Genomic DNA, 10361 nt, shown 5'->3' on the forward strand with positions numbered 1-10361 from the left:
ACGCTTCTTCCCGTGATTTTACGTTTTCAGTTTGAATTTAAAACATATTCTGAGGTGGTACTAAATTTTGTCTGTGCAATATCTCTACTCCTAATGGACGAGTTGGTTGAATAGTCCCCCCACATTCGTCTGGTTTTTTTCGACTGGTTTTTTTCGTCACCTCCCCACCCCACCCCACCCCACCCCACGCACACACCCCCAAAAAAACCACCCCGCAGGAGGAACGCCGTTCCTCTCGATCCCCTCCTGTCGCCGCCGCCGTCCTCTCGATCCCCTCCCGTCGCCGCCACCATCCTCTGGATCCCCTCGAGTAAGCGGCGCCGCCGTTGGCTCCCGATCTCCTCGATTAAACGCCGCCCAACCTTCCTTGCCCACTCCTCTCGATCCCATCGTTCGTGGCCGCCGCCGTCCGAGGGGAGTCTCTCGATCCCATCGGCCCCGTCGGATCTCGCCGCTGGCGGACGACTCGAGAAGACCCCGCCGGATCTCGCCCTCGTCATCAGTTCTGGATCGCCGCCGCCGCCGATCTCCTCCGGAAAACAACGCCGATCCCCTGCTCGCCCACGCACGCTGCCGCGGATGGAGGCCGCCTGCTCGCGATCCCCAAACCTGCTGGCGCCGCGCTCCGTAGGTCAGCTCCTCTCATCCCTCACCCTGGGATACCCTGATCTCTCTCTCTCTCTCTCTCGGTGTGTGTGTGTGCAAGGGATCTTAATTAATTGTTTGCTTGGAGTTTAGGATCCAAGTACGCCCCTCTCCGTGGTGTTCACTGATTGCTTGGAGCAACAACGTGCTGTTGGAGTTGCCGAAGCATTAGGTGATTCGATTGTGTGCGTTTGCTGGATTTGTTTGACGAAGGAAAGATGACGATGAAGGACACACAGAGGAGTGTGAGCGGTGATGGTACCAAGGTTACCGGCAGGTATGCATGCAGGAACTGACTGTACAGTGTTCCTATAATGCTACTGGTTTTAACGTCTGTACTGTGATGCTACTGGCAGTTTAAATAAATCTGCTATCATTTGGGATGTGAGTTGTCACAACTCGCTGTGCTCTGGTGTTCAGCTCAGAATTTCTTTTGGGAATGATTCCTCTGAATAGACTACTTATGCTTGACATTTTACTTTTGTTATTTCTATTTGTAACTCAATTTCGGTATCCTCTCAAATTGACAATACTTTTTCTGGATATGGTAGTTGAGAATAGTTATGGTATATAGCGGAGTTAGCCCATCCTCACCAATGACTCTTCCTCAGGGATTTGCTGAACTAGAGTTAGTAATGGGGGTATTGCAGACTGTTTAGAATTATGGGGGTATTGCAGACTTTAGAAACTGAATTAAATTTTTGTGCAATTGAAAAAGGTGTATACAACTTGAATTTATTAGGTAGTATAGGAGAGATATGAAATTTTAAAATTGTTAGTCAGATTTGTGTGTTGTTTTGGGTAGTATTCAGTTTTGTTCCATCTTAGAGGCCAATAATGCACATGTGATATTATCTACATAATTCAGTTTATACGGCTTCCCATATTCCAATGGTTGTATTTTGCTAAATTGCCATCTACTTACTGGAATTCTCACAAATAGAAGTGCAGTCAGAAGGTAAAAAGGATGGTATGGTATGTCTCCATTCACATGGTACTGAACTGTTAGTGATTCTTTGTGTTATTCTGCAGACTTGAACTTAGTTTCTATGGTTTTCTTTTTCTGTTCATAGACGAGAGTATAGTCTGAAGGGAAAAATTGGTATGCTCTGAAGGGTGTGCAAGAACAGTGAGATTTATATTACTGAATGTATTATTAACAATTTGTTATTTTGCAGACTTGCTCTCAGTTTTTATTCTTGGCAGGTGATTCTTCATGATAATTTTCTGTAGAGGAACATTTTTGGTAAGCGTATTGTAATATTGACTCCCACCTTTTTATTTACATGTAAAGATGACCAATTGGTAATTTTAAAATTTAAATGTAAATTTAACTTATTTTGTGAAATAACATCATGTCGTTCAGATAATTTGATTTCCCTCTATGATATTCTTTGGCTTTAGTATATCTCAGGACAAAGTTGTCAGAAGCTCTATGCTTCATAACCAAAACATAATCTCCTTTTTGTTATTTGATTTGCATCATGATGTGTGCCCATATGTTCCCCTGTTGCTTAAAAAAATCAACTTCCGGTGCAACACACGTGCATATACCTATCATGACAAATAAACCTCACGATGAAAGCATTTATGTACCTATTTAATTTGTGATGGCAGCGATGGGGCCGGGAACGGTGATCGGTGGTGCTGGTGTCGGCAGTGCGGTACAAGGTCAGGATGCGGGATGGGACGGCCATCCGTGTGAGGCAGTCGGCGGCGAGGGTTTGTGGCATCACGAGGAGCGCCCGCGGATTCAAGGTGTTGGCCCGAGACCTCCGACGAGGGAGGAGACGATGTTAGTATTTCCATAGGAAAAAAACAAGAGAAGAAGAACAAGAACAACGACGGCAATCTCGGGTTCCAGGTACGATGGAGCCGGCGGCGAAGCGCATGGCGCTCGCAAACGTGATAGTGGATGGCGACGATACCCTCAACTGCGGCATCTGCTACCTCCCTCTCAAGCCACCAGTCTTCTAGGTGCGTACGCTCGTCGTCCATCCTAGGCCGATCCATTACAAGTTTGTGTACCAATAACACTGGAACATCATTTCTGCTCGGGTGCAGTGTGGCGTCGGTCATACCATATCCTCGCGGTGCCGCGACAAGATGGTGGCGGCAAGGAGGTGCCGTGTGTGTCACATCCGGTTGACCGGCGGCTATCGCTGGAACATCGCACTAGAGAGGCTAACAGAGTCCATCCGGGTGCCGTGCGCCAACGCCGCCCACGGCTGCACTGCCACGCCGGCCTACTATGACCACCCCGACCACCTCAAGGCGTGCCCTCACGACGCCGTGCTATTGCCCGCAGGCAGACTGCGGTTTCGCTAGCTCCACGGCGGCACTCCTGGACCACTTTGCTGACACGCACGGGTGGCCGTGCATGACCGAGCTTGGGCCTGGGCGTGCATCGAGGTCCAGCTCTGTGACGGCTTCAACGCCTTCTCGGCCCGTGCCCAATGCCGGCAGTACCTGTTCCTGCTGAACGTGGCGTTGAACCCGTTTGGCCGAGCGGTCTCCGTGCTCTCCCTGCATCCTCGGGCGTTGTCGGCGGCGCCATGTTCTTTGGAGTTCGAGGTAAGACTCAGGTACTGCTGCAACATCAACCACCGTGGCGACACCAGGAAACTACGTTTAAAGTAGGGTGCACTGATCTCTCCGGTGGGTTGTCGATATCCGAGTACTCTTCCCGGTTATTCCTGCACAATTACGTCCATCCACATGACATCCGTACTATCATGGCCAGTTTCGGCGTAGTACATGTTTCCTTGGAACTATCATTATGTTGTATTAACAGACTTTCTTTCTTTTTCATATTGTGCAGAACTCAGATTTATGACAAGGACACAAGCAAATTTATAGCATCCGTTGTGATGATACAAGGGAAGTAAGCATAGATGCGCTCAACGTGATGATAGATGGGAGAGCTCGGCCTATGCTGCCAACTGATCTGCAGCGGTGCAGAAGGAGATTTCAAAAGCAGGGCAAGCGAGAGCGACTGTTCTATTGATGGTCAAAGGGAGGGCTTGGCAAGAGAGATTGAGGGAGCTCTACTACCTCGATCTTGGCATAGAACCTGATGGCATCATGCCCAGGTAAGATTCTTCTATGTTCCAATTCTTGCACTCGTTGGTCTTTTACTCTCGATGCTACCCACAAAAGACTGAGACACAATTTAGTGGTATTGAAACAGAAGGGCATATGCTCTTAATCTCACCTTTAATCTCAAAATCTACCAGTAGGTTATAACATAAATCTTAGAGATTTTAATGATATGTATTGACCTGCAAGTCTTAACTTTCAGTCAAACATCCAATATATTCATGTGTGGCATACAAGTATTGAAGAACCGAGTCACACATTGCACTTGGCCACTTGCTTATAAAGAGCGAACAGCTTTTGCTACACATTCTTTCTGAAATAAACTTACTTCTCTTTAGGAAACTTCCTTCTTCAGTATGAATGGGGATTTATATGACACCAAAAGAGAAGTCCGGCGTGTTTCTTGGTTCTATGGAAGCCCTCGACCGGAAGCAAATAGATCACATCGCAAGTTGCTTGCCCAATATAATCGTGCCGCAAGTTACCAACATCGTGTGCTTATACACCATCGACTTTGCTGGAAATCTATCTGTCCGTGCTCCACCGTCTGTCGGAACTTCTTCTGCCCATGCTACACCTGAGGTACATACTACAGTCTCATCAATTAATAATACCCAATTGCTTGTCTGTTGCCCAATGCACTGCAGCTTAATATGCAAACCCTGAGCTTTGTTTGGCAAGCAAATGTTTGTTCTACTTGGCAAGGTGCATGAACAACGATTTAGCTATGGTTGTTGGTTAATGGAAAGGCTTTTTCCAGTATAAAAAAGCTACCGATTTGAGCAACAAAGATCAGGTCTCTGTTTTCGTTTATCTTGGTAAGACAAATGCTACATCCACTATGTGTTTATGTAGTCATTTGGGTGAATGTGGGATGCTCACGATCATCCCTAATTTGCATTGAAGTGACGTATGGTTTAGTCATGTTTTTATATCTTGTTTCTCTTTTCTGTTTTGCTAGGTTGAGTTTCTCCTTCATGTTGTTACGATGAGAAATCGATTTGTGCATAAAGAGAAACTGCCCCCGCGTCGTCCGCGTGGGCGACACAGGAAGCGAGTCGATCCACTTTTCTCGGGGCATCCTCTGTGCGCCCGTCCCTCGCCGCCGCCGCCGGCCAGCTCTAGCGGGCTGGCCCTTGCAACCTGCGGCGGCCGGGGGGGGGGGGGGGGGGGGGGGTCTGTCCGTGATGCGTTTCGGACAGCATGAGACCTTGTGCGACCATTAACTTGACGCAATGGAGGTGCTGGTTGCAATGGCGACATGGATCTGCAGTAATCGCTGCCTCGTTGCGTGCGGCAGAGGAAAGGGAGCCACCGCCTCCCTGCATCCCGTCATGGAGAGCCAGCTCGTCATGGACCGACGCGGCTGGTGGTCCCCCTCTCCCGCATAGGGGCTGGATGGGATGTGTCGATGAACAAGTAGCGGTTGCCGCAGCCGTCACCCGTGCCGCCGGCAAGGAGGCGTCGTGCCGTGGATCTGGGCCTTCATGGGCAAGGACGATGGAGCTTGTGGCGACCCATGGTGGTGTTGTCTAATTCAGATTAGCCATCAGTTGCTCCTCGGAAGATAGTACTTGGCCTCTCGAGCATCCCATTGGGATTTAAGTGGTGCCAGTCACCTTCCTCTTCCATCAATGTCTATCGTGTCGTGGTGAGCAGCTCTTGTAGCGGTTTAGTTGCTTGCTCATGTGGGCATGCTCACCTACCGTCAGGTCGGTGCGTGTTTGCAACAACTGGGCTCAGTGGCAAGTGGATGAGATAACACAGGACGGATTCGATTGGGTGGTGCATCTCGAGTACCTGGTCTTGAGCTCCAGGGTGAAAACCCTAGGTCTAGCCTCTTATCGGTTATGCCTGGCAATGACGGCATTTTTGGCGTCGTTACCTTGACGAAGGCATTGCTCGGAATTTGGTCGGACTTGATCTTCAGGGTGGAAACCTACTATCTGACTTGGACGCGTCGCTTTTGAAGAACCGTTTTCGTGGTCCTTGTGTTCTCATGACATAGTTGGTGCCGATGGTTATCGTTGTACTTCGTCAATCGCTGTTTGTATCGCTTCATGACTTCTTTTTTCTTTCTTTTACTTTTCACTTAGGCATAAATTCGGTCTTGTATGACTTAGCTTTTTGCCAACGTGATCCTTTGGTGTGTGTTGGCTGTGTGCATCCAAGTTATGCAGAGGCCGGGTGTGGCTCATTGTAATTGTATCCCTCAATGCTATATTACGAGTCAATAAAACACCCTTTATCCTAAAAATATATATGCATATTTTTTAGTAGATTGTTCACCTTTTAGTCAACTTCCTTATGGATGTATTTCAAGTACAACTTTCCCATGTAGTCAACCTTATGGATGTTTGATTTATATTCACTTCTCTTCCTTCATGCTTTGCTTTTCTTCTCTCTATGTGTGTGTGCGCGTACGCGTTATGCTAGATGGCTCATCCTCATCGTTTGGATTTCTCAAATTGATGCCTTATTTTGTATCTCTTAGTTCAACAGATGAATTTAATTTTGAGGAATATCAAGAAGAAATAATACACGCTCCTGAGTTTTACCGTGCAATTTAGCATTATTTAAAACCTACAATGTCCATTTCCTATAATTACTTCAGAGATCTTACATTGGTATCTTAGGCTCTGGCTCGAGGTTGGTGTTGGTATGTGGAACAAATTGGTTGCCAACCTGGGACATGAGGAAAATTGCTTTTGTAGACAGGACCAGTGAGATGGATGGCTTATTTACCGATTTTGTGCTTTGATCTGGTTTGGATTTCCTCCCCTGACTTGCTCTTCCTGTGTAGCTCAACACTGCATCGCCCGGTTCGTTTGCTTGCTTCCTTTGCTTGGCTCAGGAAGGAGAAGGCCAGGACTAGCGACAAGAACCTAAGGGTCTTGCGTCACGGCCTTTGCCCAGAAGGCGAAGAACTAAAACTAATTTTTTTTTACCTTCCAAAAAATTACATGATACATAACTACTCCCTCCGTTCAGAAATACTTGTCATCAAAATGGACAAAAGAAGACATATCTAGACGTATTTTAGTTCTAGATACATTCTTTTTTGTTCATTTTGATGACAAGTATTTTCGGGCGGAGGGAGTATTATTAGACTTTAGATCTCAACCATTATAATCTAGACCAATTGATCTTTGCCCCGTTTTTTCTGGTATGTATACTACAAATCTATTTTCCAATCCAAGTACACAAAGTTTTTTTTAAAGAGCTGAGTAAGTTATAAGAAAGAAGCAGGAGTCCGACTTCTCCATTTGGTATTGAACATAATCACATGTATTTTGATTAGACTCTTTCTTAGGGTCTTTTTTTTTTTGGATTCTTTTTTTAGTCTACCATAAGATGGCTACCATAGAAAGGCATTGATCTATCTGTACTTTTTTTTGAGAATGATATGTGACATGTTAAACTATTTGTACATGGTAATATTTATAAGTAACGCTACATTTTTTTAAATCTCATCTGTTAATATGTGAAATTTATGGTTCAGATATTTAATTCTATGTGGGCAAACGTAATGGCTTGTTTGCCTTCTGTTTGAAGTACTTAATACTCCAAATATATAAACATGTTAAACTATTTCTTCGTATGTAGTCCGCACTGGAATCTTGAAAAAGACTTATATTTAGAAATGGAGGGAGTAGATAGCACATGTATAGAAACGCTTCCAGGTGTTATCTATCGTTTGTAATGCAGTGCAAAACTGTTCTATATTCTTGAACGACATTCTTTTATTTTGTGCATCAGATGAGTTAGTATAGGTCGTTCAATTACATTTTTTTAATCTAAATATATTGCAATTAAAGCGGAATTCAATTTTTCTACACATCTGAAATTTGACATGCATTATGTTTATATATGCAATAAGTAAGTTTTTAAAAAGCCCGTGACAACGCACGGGCATTCTACTAGTTAATGGATGTTTCTTACGTTCGCTGGAGTTTCAAGGCTTTCTACAGGTACGTCCTTTCTCCTAGATGGGCCTCGGTGCACCACATGGCCCAACGAAACCGAGCTGGGCCTCGTGAAAAATAAACGGCAGACTCCTCCCCTCACTCGATCGATCGCTCCCTCTGTTCTCACGCGCACCAGCCGCCGGGGCCGACCTGGTCTCATAAACACCGCCGCAGGCGTCTCTGACATGGACTCCATTGCCCGTTCTGAACTTATAAAAAGGCCTTGGGTCCTAAGTTTAGTGCGTCCAATCTCGCCGTTCCGCTCGACATTGCCGCACCGAAGCGTTCAATCTCATCCGCCGGCTGTTGGGTGCCCGCGCCGCTCCAAATATCCGGCGATCCATAGCTGCCCCTCCCGGACCTAGATCGGCTCCACAGCGCCACCTGCGACCCATGGCTCCGATGATTGACAACCCACGGTTGCTCCTTCCTATCTCCGGCAACCCACTACTTCGGCCCTGCTTCGACGACATACGAGCTTGACGACCACCCACGGATGCAACTTCCTTCTCTGCCGGTGCAGGAAGCGGCTCCTCCATCCTTCAGATCCAGCAAGGTCCCAGCAATGCCAGGTGTAGAAACATTATAGCCATGAGATCACCAGAGCCGCCGTCTCTGAATTCTGTTCGGAGTCAATACAAAGGAGAAGATGTTTCAGTTTTTTCCTGATGAAGAGGCTAGCTACTTGCCCCAAAGTTTGGTCTAAACTGCTGATGCTAGCTACTTCATATTGAAGAGAGGTTTTGAAGCAGAAGGTCCCTTTGGATAGTGGATTTTTTTACTTGCAGAGGATCTGGTAGAGATTGGCTGTGGCCTATGGAGATGAGATTCTACGTGCATTAAGAAACTTTGAATTTCTTCAACTGTCATATATCCTTTTGTTTTTCTCTTTAGCCCTGAAAAAGATTGTGAATTGTCAGCTTAATGTCCAGGAAAGATGCATATCACTTGTTCTCCTGTAAAACACTCAGTAGTCACTATATTAGTCCATCTGATTTGGAATTGTTAGCTTAGTGTCCATAAATGGTGCATATCACTTTGTCTTCAGTAAAAGACTCTTAGTATCTTAGTCCATTCATAATTACTGGATTCTTGCGTCTATGCATATATATGTCTAAACGTGGTTTTATTAACTGGCATGTAAAACCGTCTTTAGCTATGCCACGTGGTCCTGTCTTGGGGTGGAGGAGTTGCATATTATTGCTGATCAAATTGGGTCTGGCAGGACATTGACGTGTCTTCTCTCTATAGTTCAAAGAAAGAAGCTATGGGGATCCACAGGAACCCACGACTCATAAATTGACACCTACTGCGGAACTTTCATCTCAAGTATTTCTTGCTGATGTTGTTAGTGGTTTATGATAATTTTTGTGTCATTTAACTCGGGAATAACCTGTTGAGCTCATTTTTCTTAATACAGGTCCTTCAGAACTACAACTCGATCTTTCAAAAAAAGAATTGCAATTCAATATCAATGTTGGTTTTCTTGTTGATGCATCAAAAGGGTTTATAATATCTAAGAGGTAAATTTGCTGAAATTTCCTTGCAGCTGCTCTGTACAGGCATCCGTGAACAACGTGTTTTTGTTTTTCATTTCCATGTAGATTATTGTACTTGCAAAATTTATCTATTAAGATTACACATTTTTTCTCGCTCAATATATTATTTGAGTTCTTCCATGCGGGAATTATTGCGTACCAGATCGGTAAATGTATTTTTCTTGGTTGTTAGTATTGTCTCCTAGGTCCTAGCCCCTTTTAGAGGTCTATTAAACATTCTTGTGTGTAGTTTGAATCTTCCTGTTGCATCCATAAATATACGTTCAGGCAGCAGTAGTTTGTTTGACCTTGAAGTTTGAGCAGTTTATGCCGCATTAACCCTTTCAAAAATCGTGCGAACGGTGAAAATGGCTCAGCCATTAAAAGGAACAAACATAGAGTTTCAGAAAGAATAATTATTGTTCTTGCATTCTCCATGAATAGGTATTTCCGCAAAGCATAATAGGAATAGAACCAATATGTTCCTTGTCTTTTGTTATCTTCACTTGAAAGATCTTCACAATGGTCCTTTTAGGGCCCAGCCACAACTTATAGCAAATTATACAACACTATGATCATTAGCTTTAGGTTGTCCACCTATAATTTGTATGTCATGTGGTTTTTATGTCATTGTAAATTTAAAATGTATATTCAGGTTTTAGTGGCTACAATAATGTAATCAGTTTATATCATAATTATTTTGGCAGGGAAGTTTCTATCATGAACATATTATATATTTCTTTGTGAGCGAGTTCGCATGCATTCGTAGTATAATTTTTTGTTCAGTCGGCCTTGCAATCAAGAAGGGTTTTTTTCTGTCCTGCACGTAGATACCTCAAGATTTTCTTTAAGACATTGTGGCCGCCGTCGGTGTTGTTGAGGTTTGTAAGAAGGCTACCAAAACTAATCATAAATTACTCTATAGGTTTGTAAGAAAATATTTATTTATTTTATATCCATTGCAGCGCCCAAAGTCTTATCTACATATTTAATCTACATGCAATTGATGTCATGTTTGATCAAAAAATTAAATTCTTGGATTAATGCTTATTCAATGCATTTTCATTTATTATTGAATATTTAACATTGTTTTAAATCAATTTATTGAGGT

At 44.3% G+C, this 10361-nt stretch overlaps 1 long non-coding RNA gene across 3 annotated transcripts; it reads left to right on the forward strand.

Annotated features, from left to right (window-relative positions):
* Positions 1-380: 380 nt before the first annotated feature.
* LOC109750401 (uncharacterized) lies at positions 381-7217 on the forward strand. Of its 3 annotated transcripts, XR_006664997.2 has the most exons (8): positions 388-631; positions 739-922; positions 1824-1891; positions 2263-2622; positions 2710-3303; positions 3467-3737; positions 4083-4326; positions 6548-7217. It is a non-coding gene; the product is annotated as an uncharacterized lncRNA (long non-coding RNA). The 3 variants fall into 3 exon arrangements; XR_012187113.1 differs by having other exon boundaries at positions 381-631; positions 1824-2622; XR_012187114.1 differs by having other exon boundaries at positions 385-631; positions 1824-2622; positions 2710-3219.
* The last annotated feature ends 3144 nt before the right edge of the window (positions 7218-10361 follow it).

Source organism: Aegilops tauschii, chromosome 6, assembly GCF_002575655.3.
Source record: "Aegilops tauschii subsp. strangulata cultivar AL8/78 chromosome 6, Aet v6.0, whole genome shotgun sequence".
In the NCBI taxonomy this organism is placed as follows: domain Eukaryota; kingdom Viridiplantae; phylum Streptophyta; class Magnoliopsida; order Poales; family Poaceae; genus Aegilops; species Aegilops tauschii.